Source organism: Mirounga angustirostris, unplaced genomic scaffold (assembly GCF_029215605.1).
Source record: "Mirounga angustirostris isolate CCGP_5_RB_7025 unplaced genomic scaffold, mMirAng1.0.hap1 SCAF_3, whole genome shotgun sequence".
In the NCBI taxonomy this organism is placed as follows: Eukaryota; Metazoa; Chordata; class Mammalia; order Carnivora; family Phocidae; genus Mirounga; species Mirounga angustirostris.
This window is the reverse complement of record NW_026991711.1, coordinates 181,698,218-181,713,972: the sequence shown is the minus strand read 5'-3', so window position 1 is coordinate 181,713,972 and position 15,755 is coordinate 181,698,218. Positions and strand designations below refer to the sequence as shown.

General features: G+C 37.8%; 1 protein-coding gene across 6 annotated transcripts in view; it reads left to right on the top strand.

Moving 5' to 3' along the window:
- CUL3 (cullin 3) overlaps positions 1 to 15,755 on the top strand; it is a 118,528-nt gene that overhangs the window by 41,552 nt on the left and 61,221 nt on the right. The window lies entirely within an intron of this gene.

Sequence of the window (15,755 nt, the reverse complement as noted above, 5' to 3'; positions counted from 1 at the left end):
TTAAAAAAACAATATTTCCTTTGCAGGGACCAGCCTTAGCTTATATGAAATAGAATCTTAATTGTTCATATATTTAATGATTAAAATGGAAGACTGAAAGAGAAAGGTCTGATTTTTTTCTTGGTGTACAGCATTTGTACTTCAAAATGGAAAATGTTGAAAAACCTTACTAACATCTCTTTTTGAGTAACAGTGGTTGAATGACAGCATGAGAGATGAAAACTTAGTATTCTCTTACAAGTTTTTACGACCTAATGTTGTTATATCTTCAGTGATGGGGATGTCATTTTATACAAATATGCTTGTAATAATTATACTCTTAATAGCTGCTGTCTGTCTTAATAAATCTTTGCAGTATATATGTTATTCAGATACATTTCCATTTCTTACCTATTACTACTGTTTTTTGTTTTTGTCAGTCTAGAAAAATAAATTCAGCAAGGCATTTTGGAAAACATTGACATGAGCTAAGCTGTTTAATAACTTTCAAGGAGATTAAACTGTCGACTTTTTTCTTACCTTTGTGTGATTATAGAATGAAGCTAGATTCATCAAGCTTAATTACTGTGTCAGTGCAAAATTAACAAGTCTAATAACTTTTCTTGTTACTTCAGTGTTTATATTTGGGAATTGGATGTAGGATTTTCTTCTAAGGTTTTACTCTCTGCTTTTCAAATTTTTATTTTCAGTTTCTTTAGTTTGATTTTAGCTATAATGGTGAGAGCATTTCCTAGTTTCTTTCACTTGATAGAATAAAGCAATGGTTGGAAAAAATTTCCAGTGAGAGCAAACAGCTGTGGAGTTTTTTGTTCTGCTCAGAGAATGCAGTCAGGCCTATTTACCCCTGGTTTTATAGGGCTTAGTGGCAAGGGAGTCAGGGAGAGGCTACTTCATTTTTCAGGGGTTGATAAAAAGTATAACAGTATTTAGCCTTTCTGAGCCTCATTTTCCTCTTCAGGATATAGATTCATTCTGTGCTGACATTTTGAGGTAAATGAGATAGCATGTGAAAACATATAGTGCCTAGGATATAATTGTGAAATAAGTTAGCTTATACTCTTCTTAAGTTCTGGATTTGATGAGTCTTTAAATTTTAACACTAACACCACTTGTAATTTCATGGTCCATTACTCTACTGATAAAAGAAGTTTTTAAAAATTATACATACACTCCTAACATAATTTTGTTTTAAAAATTCCTGTTTTATTTCAGTTCCTTTTGGGGGGTGCGGGTGGGGGAGGGGGTTCCCAAATGAAATGTCAAACCTTGAGTCCTGTTACGTGACCATAGTCAAGAAACTAGTTTATTCCTCAGCTTCCTCATTTATAAAATGAAAATAATATTGTGCTCATTGGGTAGGGTAGCCATGAGGCTTGAAGGTACCTTCAAGTACAGCACTTAATAGCACCTGGACCATAGTAATGTGCTCAGTAAAAATCCTTAATCACTAGGATTAGGGTTTCTTGTCCCTTCATCTTTTCATCAAACCCATCTGTTAGTACCACAGCCCTGGATAGACCCAGCAACTTACCTTTCCTGGGCCTCTGCTGGAGGAAACTCCACACAGGGTAGTCAGTGCCACTATTTGTCCTTTGTCACAAGCCTCCAGTTGACCCTTCATACTGTACAGTAAGTCTCATTTTCCCTCTACTAGTTTCTCTTCACAGTTCCAGCTCTCCAGCCTCCTCACTCTTTTTTTTAAAGATTTTATTTATTTATTTGACAGAGAGAGACAGTGAGAGAGGGAACACAAGCTGGCAAAGTGGGAGAGGGAGAAGCAGGCTCCCTTTTGAACAGAGAGCCTGATGCGGGGCTCGATCCCAGGACCCTGGGATCATGACCTGAGCCGAAGGCAGACGCTTAATGCCTGAGCCACCCAGGCGCCCCATCCAGCCTCCTCACTCTTAAATGATCTTGCCTTCCACTTCTCAGAGGAAAGAGCAAGCATGGGGAGGTGGGGGACGGGAACCTGTGTTCAGGTTCTTCCCACTATATCTACAGTTTTATCTGTATTTTCTCCCTTTTGTGTTTTTCCTTTTCCCGCCTGTTTTAATGGAGGCATTGTCTCCCCTCGTTAAAGGCCAGTTTTCCTCCTGTGCTAAGCTGGATCACATTCCTTTCTACCTTGTCAAAACCCTGAAGTATTTTCAGGTTCTACCTTTTTACTGAGTCTTACTCATCAGCATGAGACATGTTCAGGCCACTCACCTCCTCAAAATAAAATTCTACTAAATCTTTTGTTGGGCCCCTGCGCTGCCTCCCAGGGTCTCTCATTGCCATTCACAGGCACATGTCTCATAAAAATGTTGACCCTTGGCTATCTCCCTTTTCTCTCATCTTTGATTCACTTTGAATATGTACCATTTAAGCTTCTTCCTCAGTTATGCTGTTCAGTCTTGCTCTTACGAGGATCACCATGTCTGCACATCTCTGAAGGCAGAGATCACTGGGAATCCTCATGCTCCTTGATTTTTTTCCACAGCATTGGGCACAGTTGACTACTCTTTTCTTCTCACATGCTGGGTCCTTGGTTTCAGTGACATAGCACTCCTTCGGTACGCCTCCTGCCTTTCCGACTGTTCCTTCTCAGCTACTCCTCCTTCTCTGCACTTTAAATAGAGGCATTCTTAGGGCTTAGTAACCTGGACTTCCATCTCCTGGTTCATCTCAGTTACTACCACAGCTTCAATTAGTGCCTCTGTGCAGATGATTTCCAAATAGCATCTCCAGCCTCATTTTCTGAGATTCAGATTTGTTATATTCATTTGTCAGGTTGATAGCTACCTTTGTTGTCTGAGAGGTACTTCAAACTTGGCATTTCCAAACCAACGCATAATTGATATCATTCCATTTGTTCATGCCAGAAACCTGGGAATTACTCTTGTCAGTGTCTTCTCTTCTCCCCACATCATGTATTTCTAGAATCTGCGATTTTTCCGTTTTTATAACTACCCAACTAGAAAGCACCTTCATTTCTCTCTCGGAGTATTCAGTGACTAGTCTTCTAACATTCACTCTGCTCCTTGCTCTTCTCTTTCCCATATTGCTCCTTAGAGTGATTATTTGAAAGCACATGATCAAGTTACTGCCCTGCTGAAATTCTTCTCTCTCATCTTGAAATCTTCACATGTCTTCTGTGTGGAAATGTTTCTAGAATGTTTCCTCTCTTTATGTGATTTGTTCCTACTTACCCTTTAAGTCTTAGCTTAAATTTCTGGTAAGCTTTCCCTGACCTGCACTGTGTACTGCCTACTGCTTGCAATTGCTCTCATTGTACCCAGTGCTCTTCCTTTGTAGCATTTATCACAATCATTATTAACGAGTGTTTAGGGCCTTGTTTCCCCATTAGACCGAACTTTATGAGGAGAGGCCAGGGTCTTGTCACCACTGTATCTGCAACACCTAGCACGGCTCCTTGCACAAACTAGGCACTCACGTGTGACTTGAATAAATAAATGCACACAGAATCTTTTTAATAGATCATAGATTACACTTTTACAAAATGCTTTTTAAAAATATGCTATTGTCTGTCTACCTTCAGCTCAGATCATGATCTCAGTGTCCTGGGATCTAGCCGCATCTGGCTCCCCGCTCAGTGGGGAGTCTGCTTCTCCCTCTGCCCCTTTCTACCTTGTGCTGGCTTGCACGTGCCAGCACTTTCTTTCTCAAATAAGTAAATAAATAAATAATCTTTTTAAAAAATATGCTGTCGTTGGGGTGCCTGGGTGGCTCAGTCAGTTAAGCATCCGACTCTTGATTTCAGCTCAGGTCCTGATCTCAGGATCCTAGGATCCACCCACATAGGGCTCCCCGCTCAGCAGGGAGTTTGCTTGTCTCTCTGCGTCTCCCCCTGCTTGTGCTCGCTCTTTCTCAAATAATAAAATCTTTTAAAAATACATGCTGTTGAGGATTTGGAGAGAAATTAAAGTGTTGTTGATATCTTCACATTCCACAAGATAGAATCCTTTTATTTTCATAGTCTTCATTCTCTTTATTTTGCCTTTTTATGCTTAGTATTCTGGGCTTAAGTAAGTAAGTCCTTTTTAAAATTAAGGTAAAATTTTATACATTGAAATGTGCAGAACTGGAGTTAGAAAATTATTTTGACAAACATATGCATTTATGTAACTAATACTTTGGTCAAGAAATATAAATGCTTTTAATTGCCAGAAATCTAAAGACTTTTTCCTGTTGATGTCTGCATTTTCTTTGAAGAGTTTTACCCTCATTGCAGACTTCTCAGATGACATAACCTGCCAGATAGGGCATATATCTGTACAACCAGTATGTTGTACCATCATGGATCCTAGACATTTATCTTCTGACAATGAATACCGGCTGTAACTGTTGGAATTTTAGATCTCAGGCTCAGAGAGAGAAGAGAGAAGATGCTTCACTGTCTACCCACCTACCACCTACTCCATTTGCTGACTTTTGACAAGGAGGTGTCTGTTTACAAAATGTCATGCATCAGCCTTGATGTATAGATACTATGGGACACAGTGACTCTTGAAAATGAAAATGGAATCATTGGTTATATGGAGGCAGCCACTGGTCACACTGTGTTCCACATAACTTTGTTGTGTGACATGTTCAGTGTTTCAAAAAGAAAAGTGTACATGTCTCCAGATGGAACATGTCACTTCTAGTTTCTGCCACTCCACCCCTTCCTAATGTTTGACACTTGCATGTTGAACCTCTAAGATTGGTTTGGGACTACTTAGTAAAAGTTTCATTTTCAATTTTAATTGTTTAAAAGATAAATGATTGGGGAAAGATTTGAACATTTTACAAGAAAATTTGTCCTGGTTCTATAATAGCTTTAATTGTCAATATAACTCATAAGTATATGTTACTATTCAGTTAATTTTTCTTCTTAAACTATGAAAATGAATATAATATGAAGGGAAATTAAGTTTATAGATGGTATTCTATAGGCTACTTTTGAGCAATTAGAATTAATGGCAAAGGAAATAGAAAAACATTTTCTAGTGTGATATATAGGGTTACTGGAAGGTTAGTAGAGAAATTTTCTGCATAAAACTATGGTGACTTTATTTTCATGTTTTTACTTGACTTTGTCCACATTTCTAGCCATTTTCACAAATAGCAGAGCTATAGTGGTATTGCAGGTTTTCCTTAAAGGTTGGAGGCTGTCAATTCATAGGCGCAGGGTGAGAGTTAACCCAGGAAGGGGAGCTTCTTTGAGCTATGTATTTGGAAAGTCATTGAGGATGAGTAAAGAGGTCAAGCAGAATGTAGCAATAACTTTGTGAAGAGGAGAGAAGCTGAGGAACTTTTGATGCTCTTGGTCTCCTTTGTAAAGTAGAAGGTGGGACCACTGGTTTAGGGTGACTGAAGTATGTGAGGTGTTGAAGAACGTGGTAGGCTAAATAATGATCCCCCAGACATGCCCATGACTAGTGTCTGGAACCTAGGGATTGTTACTTTGTAAGGCAAAAGGAACTTTGCAGGTGTGATTAGGTTAAGGATTTTGAGATGAGGAGATTGTCCTAGGTGGACTGTGGGCCCAGTGAAATCACAGGGTCATTACAAAAGGAGGGTCAGTAGGAGATGGAGGTGATGTGTTGTTGACAGAAGCAAAGATTGGAGTGATAGGCTTTGAAGATGGAGGAGGGGCTGCAAATAAGGAATACAGGTAGCCACTAAAAGCTGAAAAAAAGGCAAGGAAGTGGGCTCTCCCCTCAGATCCTCTAAAAGGCATCAGCGCTGCTGACATCTTGACTTTAGTCCAGGGAAACTGATTTTAGTCTTCTGACCTCTGGAGCTGTGAAAAAGTAGTAAGCTACTAAATTTGTGGTCATGTATTCAGCAACAAGAGGACTCTAACGCAAGGAAAAAGTTGGGAGTATCCCCTGTGCTGGGGTCAGCTCTCTGTAAATAAAGGGATCATCTGTAGTTGTGAGGGGATAATTTAGGTGAGTTGGCACAAAGTTACGTAGTAGAGGTGATCAGCAGAGTTTGTACTTTTTCCAGGTGTACTTGGCAGTCTTAGACAAGAATGTTCAGATAAAATTAGCCTTATTGGGTAAAGCGGAGAATTCTAAGGGAGTAGCATTACTGAAATGGTTGGTTGTGGGTCTGTGCTCTTTAGTAAGTAGGCATCTGAGTCATAAGATCCCAGGAAATAGAGGTTTTAGGGATTAGGGATCAGTAGACCTGGAGACCTGGTGAGAGTGAGGAGCAGGTTCCTTTCAGTGTAACAAAGTAGGAAATGTAGGAGGAAAAAGAAGATCTCTAGTGCCAGAGATATTTGGTGTCTTCTAAGGATGAGGTTCAAGGTTTGCCCATATCAATATGGGGGTGAAGAGAATCCTCATAAAGATGCGGGTGAATATTTAGGCACCTGTAAATAGTGTGTCAGATTGATCATTCTTGTCAGTGTTGGAGTTACCAATGTTAATAGGTGGCAGGAAGCAGAGTTGAGAGAAATAAGCTATTTGCTGAAGCTACCAAGGATTTGTGTGTTTTGGGAACTCAGAAGATAGGGTGAGAACATTGAGATGCTGAAATTCTTGTCCATGTTTTCGCCTGTAGGTTTTGAGGCTTTAAGTTCAAAAAATGTTTCTTCTTTACAGCATTCTAGATTGCACATTTAGAGAAATTTGGAAATAGCTTTATTCTGGAAGAGCACAGATAGGTTGCTTAAGAGTCTTTTTGGCACCTTCTCTGCTTTTAAAATGTCATCTTAAGTACAAAATAATAGAAAATAGGATCCAGTGGCTTTGAGATTATTAAGCTTCACACCTGTTCAATATTTTTCCTGACTCTGGAAACACACGCTTTCCCCATCTGTGCTGTAGTTTTTGCATTTGTAACTGACAATATAAATACCTTGGCATCTTTTTGTGGTTAGATCCCAAGCCAAGTACTAGACCTTTATGTAAAAAACAAACAAACCAGGGCATCATCATAAATACTGTAAAGGTCAAAGAGTGTTATGCTTGATAATTAGGATTTCTAACTTGCCTTCCATCTCAGTTACTGTTTCTAACAAATTGATAGACCCATAAACCCCTTGATTACCATGCCCTATGAACTGGTTTTGTGTGTTTGCAGTGATGATGTAGCAGTCCGTGAGGTTGACTTTAGGGAGGCAAGTATTTATTCAGCATGAAATAGGCCCTTTGGTGTAGTCAGAAATAGAGCACGTATTTCTTGAGGTAATAAAGGAAATGAAACTTTTGTTCATAAAGGGGACTGTCCCATATTGTATGTATGTGTACAAATTTCTTATGTGTACAAATTTCCTGTGTGTGTGTGTGTGTGTGTGTTTCCTATAGGAAATTGGGAGTAGTGGAGAAAAAATATTTAATGATGAATTGAGAGACACTTGGCTTTAGTTCCTACGTTGTCATTAATTTGCTTAAGTTACTTCTCTAGGTAAAACTCTTGTTTCCTTATTTATAAGGAAAATAGATTTATTGGATAAGAGTTCTGGTTTTTATCTTTTTGGGGTTTTAGACCCTTGGAAGAATGGTCAAAATTCATGGATCCTCTACTAAAAGTAGACATCTATGCATCTACATACCACATCGTATACTTTTATATGCAATTTCAAGTGGTTTATGGGTTCCCTGAGGCCCGTCTATGGGATCTGGTTGAGGATGTGTTGGTTAGATCATTTTAAATTTTCAAGATCTTTCAATTCTGAAGTTTCACACCATTTTAAAACTTAAAGTGACCAGTTACTTGTGTTGTTTGTAATGAAGGAAAAAACAAGAAGTGAGGGTAGATTAGTATTAAGTTGTTAACAGTTTCTTTAAGAACTCTAAAGTGGGTTGAAAGAGCCTCAGTTGTCTAGGAGTCTACCCAATACTACTCCTTGTAATAGCACAAAATACTTTCAAAGCCCTTAGTGCGTGGTGGCACTGTTTTAAGCATTTTTAAGTATATTTCATTTAATCCTTAAAATACCTTTTTATTGTTGTTATTTTTAAGCAGTAGTTTGGGAAAGCAATAATTTTTATTTTTTTATTACTAGAATTTGTATACTTAAATTTCTTTAAAAAAGTAAAAATACTTTTCTGAATGCATAACAGATACTGTTTATTATATGGCTATGTATCTGTGCTAAATGTTTTAAATACCTTACCTTTCAGGTGAGTATTGTACTCTCCATTTCACAAATGGATAAATCGAGGTTAGAGAGATTAGCTAACCTGCCAAGATCACACAGTTACTGTATTACTGGAATAGTGAATCCAAGTCTTTTTTGAATTCAAAGCCCATGGTCTTCACCACTTAGCCTGTACTACCTCAGTGCGGAAGAATTATGTGTATTGACTCTGCTTAACAATTTATGATAACTTTTTTAAAGATTTTATTTATTTATTTTAGAGAGAGAGCATGCATGTGCACGCAGGGGGAGGAGCAGAGGGAGAGGGAGATAATCTCTAGCAGACTCTGCACTTAGTGCAGAGCCCGAGGCGGGGCTCGATCCCACAACTGTGAGATCATGACCTGAGCCGGAACCAAGAGTTGGACGCCTAACCGACTGAGCCACCCAGGCGCCCCCAGAATTTATGGTAATTTACCCAGAGTTGAGCTAACATTCATTCACCTTTGTGCTTATGAGGATAAAATCATTCATTCAGCAAGTATACAATGAATGTATTATGTATCAAGCATTGCTCTGAACAACTGTGATTTCTTTTTAGAAGTTCTGTCATTGGGCAGTTTTATGATGTAGACATCTGTTTGGGCAGATAATCTTGGTTCCCCAAGCGGAATTGAAGAATTGATTTTTTCCATGGTCCAAGTGTAAGCTATTGAAGCATGTTAGAATAGTATTCTGGTTTCTTTTCTTATTTTGTTTGAATCTGATATTAAAATTCTCCTTTGAAGAGTGACTTAGTAAGACTTTAGTTTCCTAATTGTCATCAGAAGTTACTTAACACCATCATTACTGGAATATTCAGAAAATCACCAAAAATATTACATGCTTTAGTGTTTATCCAGTTGATAGTAGTCTAGCCCTACGGTAATTTGAAAGTCCTCTTCTAATTTTTTTTGAGATTTTTGTTGATATGTAACATAAATAAAAGTGGAAAAGTCTTTTTTGTACGTTTTTTAAAATGTGGGTTTTATAGAATTTTTGTTTGTTTTTTAGTGATTTGTGAGAGATTTTTATATATCCTGGGTCAAAGTTCTTTGTAGATAAATGTTTTTATTGTTTGTCTGTTTTTTTAAGTAGGCTCCACGCCCAGCGTGGAGCCCAGTGTGGGGGCTTAAACTCACAACCCAAGATCAAGACCTGAGCTGAGATCAAGAGTCGGATGCTTAACCGACTGAGCAACCCAGGTGCTCCTGTAGATATATTTTATATAGTTTAAGAGATATTGTCTTCCATTCTGGGCTTGCCTTTTCTCTTTCTTTTAATGGTGTCTCTGAAGAGAAGCTTTAAATTTCAATTAATTACGGTTTTTCAATCTGCAGTTGTTGAATAAAGTGTTGCATACATATCTGGTCAGATTTGTTAACCATATTCAAGTTGTCCACGTCTTTACTAAATATTTTTGTTTGCTTGTCCTGTCAGCTCCCGAGAACTGTTAAAATCTTTAGAATTGATTGTGGATTTGTCTTTTTCCCCTTTTAGTTAATATATTTTGAGGTTTTTGTTATAAAATGAATATAAATTTAGGGCTATTTGATTTTCCTGTTGAATTGACTCTTTTATGAAATATCCTTTATTTCCTATACTTCTTGCCTTAAAGTCTGCTTTGTGTAGTATTACTATATGAGTTTTCTTTTGGTTAGTGTTTGTATGGCAGATTTCTCCCCATCCTTTACTTCCCACCTTTTTGTGTCCTTATCATTTGTAAGCACCATACAGTAATAGGCTTTTTAACCCCATCTGATAATCTTTGTTTTAAGTTGAAGCATATGGCTTATTTATGTTTAATGTAATTATTAATACACGTGGGTGTAAGTTTGCCATCATACTGGATTTTTTTTTTTCTGTTTGTCTCACCTGTTCTTTATTGATTTTTCCCAGCTTCCTTGCCTTTTTTTTTTTAGGTGAATGGAGTATGTTTTATTATCCATTTCTCCTTCCTTGTTAGCTGTTACTTATATTTATATATTCTTTTATTATTATTTTAGTGGTTACCTTAGAGATTACAACACAGATCCTTGACTTACAGTTTACCTTATCTGTGTGTATATTTTAAACCACTTCCTGGGTCGGAGTCTTAGAATACTTCGACTTCCTGGAGTTTTTTCCCCCTTGGCTTTTAGGTATTTGGTCCTGGGTGTCTGTTTTGGTGTGGGGAACAAACCTGCAAATTTTGTCAATGTAATTACATATGAAAAATTGGGGAGACCCTGGACGGTATTTTCCTTCAAAGGAAATGTAATTTTCTTCTGGCAGGCAGGCACTATATGGGCAAATCATCGTGATCTAGTTGAAGCTGGCTTTTAGGTTCTGTTAAGGTTGGTCTGTTCTGAGTTTGCCTTTATTTCTGGGGCATATTTTTACTCGTCTGGGGTCTAGAAGCCTGAGATGTTTACCAGTTTGCTTTCCATGTTACTGTGCCTTGAATTCCATCTCTTGTCTCTTCACTCTTAAGTCTGCCAACGGTCTCTATTCAGCTCTTTAGCCTCCCAGTGCTGCTTTGTCTTTGGTGTTTGGTGTCTTGTCCATGCTTAGGTGGTGTGTCAATTTCATCTTCATGAAAATTGCTTGCAGAAGTTCTGGTTCTTCTTTGCATTGCTTTCTTTTCAGACTTTGGCTTCATAAGTCCTAGCTGCTTGATAACCAGCCTGCCTGTGACTTTTTGTTTAGCCTCTCATTTCCAGTCCTCCAAATAAAACAAATGACCCAAGGGAACGAGTGAGGTTGAATGTTGGTCTCTCTTCGTGTACTTCTTGCCTTTTCTCCAGAATCTTGGCCCCACAAGGCCAGGTTGCCTTTGTTGCTCTTTGATGTTTTAAAACAGTTGGTGTTTGTTTGCTTAAATTGTTGTAAAATGCACTTAACATACAATTTATTATCTTAACCAATTTTAAGTGTACAGTTCAGTGAGAAGTACATTCATACTGTAGTGCAACCATCACCTCCATTCACCTCCAGAACTTTTCATCTTGTAAAACTCAAACTTTGTACCCATTAAACAGTCACTTCCCATTCCACTCTCCCTTGAGCCCGTGGTCACCATCATTGTATTTTCTATTTATATGAACTTGACTATTCCAGATACCTCATATAAATGGAATCACAGAGTATTTGTCCTTTTGTGACTCAGGGTTCATCCATGTTGTAGCATGTGTCAGAATTCCCTTCCTTTTTAAGGCCGAATAATAATTCTGTTGTATGTGTGTACCTCATTTTGCTTATCCATTCATCTGTTAGTCAGCACCTGGGTTGTTTCCACCTTTTGGCTATTTTGAATAATGCTGCTGTGAACATGGGTATACGAATGTTTCATTAAGACCCTGTTTTCCATCTAAAACTAATGATGTAATGTATCGGGATTAACATAAGAATTAAAAAAAAAAAAAAAGACCCTGTTTTCAGTTATTTTGAATATATACCCGGATGGTGGAATTGCTAGATCATATGGCAGTTCCATTCTTAATTTTTGCGTAACCACCATGCTGTTTTCCGTAGCAACGACACCATTTTGCATTTCCACCAGCAGTGCTCAAGAGTTCCAATTTCTTTATACCCTTGCCAGCACTTGTTATTTTCTGTTCTTGTTTTGTTTTGTTTTGTTTTCTGATAGTAGCTATTTTGATGGGTGTGAGGAGGTGTAGCTTTTTATTTTCATCCAGCTTTTATATTTGTTCTTGCCAGAGGAATTGGTCTTGCAAAAGCTATTCTTTCAGTATTTGAAGTGGAAGTAAGTGGAATAGCATTTTAGGGTAGGTGTTACTATGAAGATGAGGAAACAGACACAGATGTTAAAGGCACAACTAGGAAATGGCAGAGATAGGATTGAAATAACCTATCTGGCTCTTAAATCTGAGCTCTTCATCACTGAATTCTACTGCTTCTTTAATAGAGGTCTTCGTTTCTAAAGTCTAATAATCTCATTGTTCCAAGATCTTGATTTCTTTCTTAAGATTTTATTTATTTATTTCAGAGAGAGAGATAACAAGAGAGAGCAAGAGCGGTGGAAGGGGAGCAGGAGAGGGAGAAGCACACTCCCCGCTGAGCAGGGAGCCCGTCATGTGGCTCAATCCCAGGAACCCTGGGATCATGACCTGAGCCAAAGGCAGATGCTTAACTGACTGAGCCACCCAGGCGTCCCCAAGATCCTGATTTCTGTTACTTGATTATTCTTATGGTTATAATAGGGACTGTTTTCTAGTGTTGATGGGTTTTTTTCCCCTACCGTTAGATTCTTGAATTTCAGAATAGGGAACAGTGCTTTTATTTTAGGATTTGGTGCAATTTATACAGCTTTGGAGAAACGACCAGGGTTTTGATTTGTCAGATATCGTAGGATACAATTCTTAAAATAAGTGAAAGTTATTTTTAAGTCGTATTTCTTACAACTACATCGTTTTAAAAACTTTGACAGCCCTGAGAGAGAGATTTTGGACCCATTTTACAGTGGTGGAAACTATGACTTTGAGCTTTTGTCATAGATCTAAGTTTTCAAGTCATCTGTATTCTGTGCTTTTCCATGTACTTTACGCAGTAACATTGTTAAATCCAGAAATGTTAATCTGAGCAGTTTACTATTTCATCTCTTACTGGTGCCCTTTCCACAGTGTTGTCAGGCACTAAGTGCGTTCTGGAAAATACTGGGACAGTTCTTTAAATTTTACTCTAATTAGATTTTTATTTATTTATTTTTTTACTATGCACTAGAAACTTTTTGTTACTTTTCCCAAGTGTTGGGTTTTTAAATTTTTCTATTTGTAGCTTCATAGTGTTAAGCCTTCTTAACTTGTATTTATTTCATGGCTTGAAAGTGAACCTGTTTGAAAACATTTAACAGTTATTACTTGCTGACAGAAGACTGCCTAGTGATTAAGCTTGGGAAAGCAGGTTCAAACATGTTCTAACAGACAGTAGCTATTTGTTACAGGGTTATTTGGTTAGTGTTTTGTTTGTTTGTTTTTTATTTTTTATTTTTTATTTTTTATTTTTTTTTAAAGATTTTATTTATTTATTTGACAGAGAGAGACACAGCGAGAGAGGGAACACAAGCAGGGGGAGTGGGAGAGGGAGAAGCAGGCTCCCCGCAGAGCAGGGAACCCGATGCGGGACTCGACCCCAGGACCCCAGGACCATGACCTGAGCTGAAGGCAGTCGCTTAACCAACTGAGCCACCCAGGCGCCTGTTTGTTTGTTTTTTAAATGAGCTAAACTTTTCAGGGCTTACCTCTGGTTTATGAGCAGGACAAATACTTACTATTTGTAAAGATTTTTACCCCTGTTTACATTCTTCATCTCCTCCTATCCTCTTTTTAAAAAAAAAACCAAAAAACAAAAAAACCTGTTGGTTAAAAAATTTTCTGAACTATTTCTTGCAAGTAAATTGTGAGAGTTAGTGTTATTTTTTGAACTTCATGATCATGTTTTTGTTTTATTTTGATTGTTTTATTCCATTTCTGAGTAATGATCTTTCACTCACAAAGTCACTCCTTGACTTTGCACAGGTTTAGCTTTCGTAAGCTCTGTATGTCCACATAGCATGTCTTGATACTTCTAAGAATACTCTTGCATGCAGAGTTTGATCTCATAGTTAAAATGTTTCGCATCTTGGTAAAGAAAGCCATCAGTGAAGGGGGGAAAGGCAGATATTTCCCAAGATGGTGGGAGTAGTAATATCTGTGGCCTTGTAGGGCCAAGCACCTCATAGACAGATGTCTTCTTGTCTACTGGTAATGTGAAGAGCCCTAGGTCACAAGTAGGCATTTGCTGAAGGAGATTTATCTGGAGATCTGTTGGTTAGGGTCTCCTTTTTTTTGTGGCAGAGGAAGAAAGACTCCAGTCTCTCTCTACCTCAATTCCTAGAGGCCTGCCTGACCTAGTTGATGCTTTTAAACAGGTAGTACTTTATAATTTCTTATCTAGCTTTTATAGTTGTTCTTGGCAGGGAAGCTAGCCTTACAAAAGTATTCTTTCAAGACTAGAGGTGGAAATAAGTGGGATAGCATTGTGAGGTAGGGGTGTTGGGTTGCAGTTGAAGTCAGATGCAAAAGCAGTCTGGTTTTTCCCCAGGTTTGTGAGAACAGGGCCAACGAGATGGTCCCATCATTAGTTACTCCTCCTCACCCCTGGGTTCATCTAGCTTTTGAAGATCTTGGCTTGCTTGTTGTAGGTTTGCTTGGCCTAGGAATTCAGCAACCCCTGAGAAAGAACCATAAATAGTAGTTGAAAATATAGTTTATCTCTGTAGCAATGAAACTCCTATCCCTTTAGTAAATCTAATGTTTGACTCAGACATTATTTATTTATTATAAACATGTTTTTTAGAACGTTTTATATTTAAAATGCTGTATTTTGTCTTAAAAAGGCGAATAGAAGCAGACACCAACTTTTTGTCTGTGCTTTAGCTTTCTTCAGTAGATAAATGACTAATGTTGGACTCATACACACTATATTTTGGTCAAAAAGCTGAGATTAAAATACTGCTTTTTGGTTATTCTTTAATATTTTTTCTCTCTTTTGGGATGAGTTCATCTTGTCCTTACTTTGAGGTTGTATTCTTTAGCTAGCTAGAGGTTAACTAGAGGTGGGATTTTAGATCTTCTTAAATTAAAAATTCACATAGAAACATATATAAAATAAAAGTCATACAGTAATTCAGATAATTAGAACTACGTTAATACTGTATTACATAAATTCAGCCACTTATTTTTTTTTTAATATTATTATTTTTTAAGTAATCTGTACTACACCCAACGTGGGGCTCAAACCTATAACCCCAAGATCAGGGGTTCACTAGCTGAGCCAGCCAGGTGCCCCAGCCACTAATTTTTTAACAAAGAGATTCCTGTTGGAATCTATTAGGAAAATGCTCAGGCTGAATTCCTTCTGATAGTGCCAGTAGGCAGGAAACAGAAGATTCAGCATGTTTATTTAGCAAATATTTTAATATATATCATGTGCAGATTACAAGTTTATTGTGAATGTGTTCGTGCATTTCTGTTTAACATGTGTACATACAAACACTTGAGTATATGCACGTATATCTCTTATTTTGCTTGATGGTAGTAAATCATACATATCTAACATTTAATATAAATAACTAGTATTACTAGTTTAAATAGCCACACTCAAATTTTGTCAGTTTTCTCTTGTCCATTTATTAGCGCTCTCTTATCTGTAATCAAATTTGAGGGATAACAGGTTTTCTTAATATTGTATGTCATTTAATTGCATTCATTATACACACCTTGCAAGTCTCACATTAAAAGACAAAGGTTTAGGTCTTACACTACAACATCTGTATGTAGTTCTTTTGTCTCCAGTAATCTTCCACGGACGTGAATGTTCTGTGCCCTACTCAGACACTAACCACGTGTTTCCATCCTACCTGGCTTCCTTTACTAAAGCATTGTTTCTCCCCATACACAGTGTACCTGAACAATTCATCAGTTGCTACTGACCCTTTTTCTGCCTTTTTGCCAGAGGACTTGAGCTAGACAGCATTATCAGCCCAAGGGTTATAGATTCACCCACATCTCTGTGCTTAGGATTGGGAAGAGGGAACCCCAGGCCAGGGAGACTGGTCACAAATAGAAAGGGAAGAAGTGATAGTGAAGTATATCTT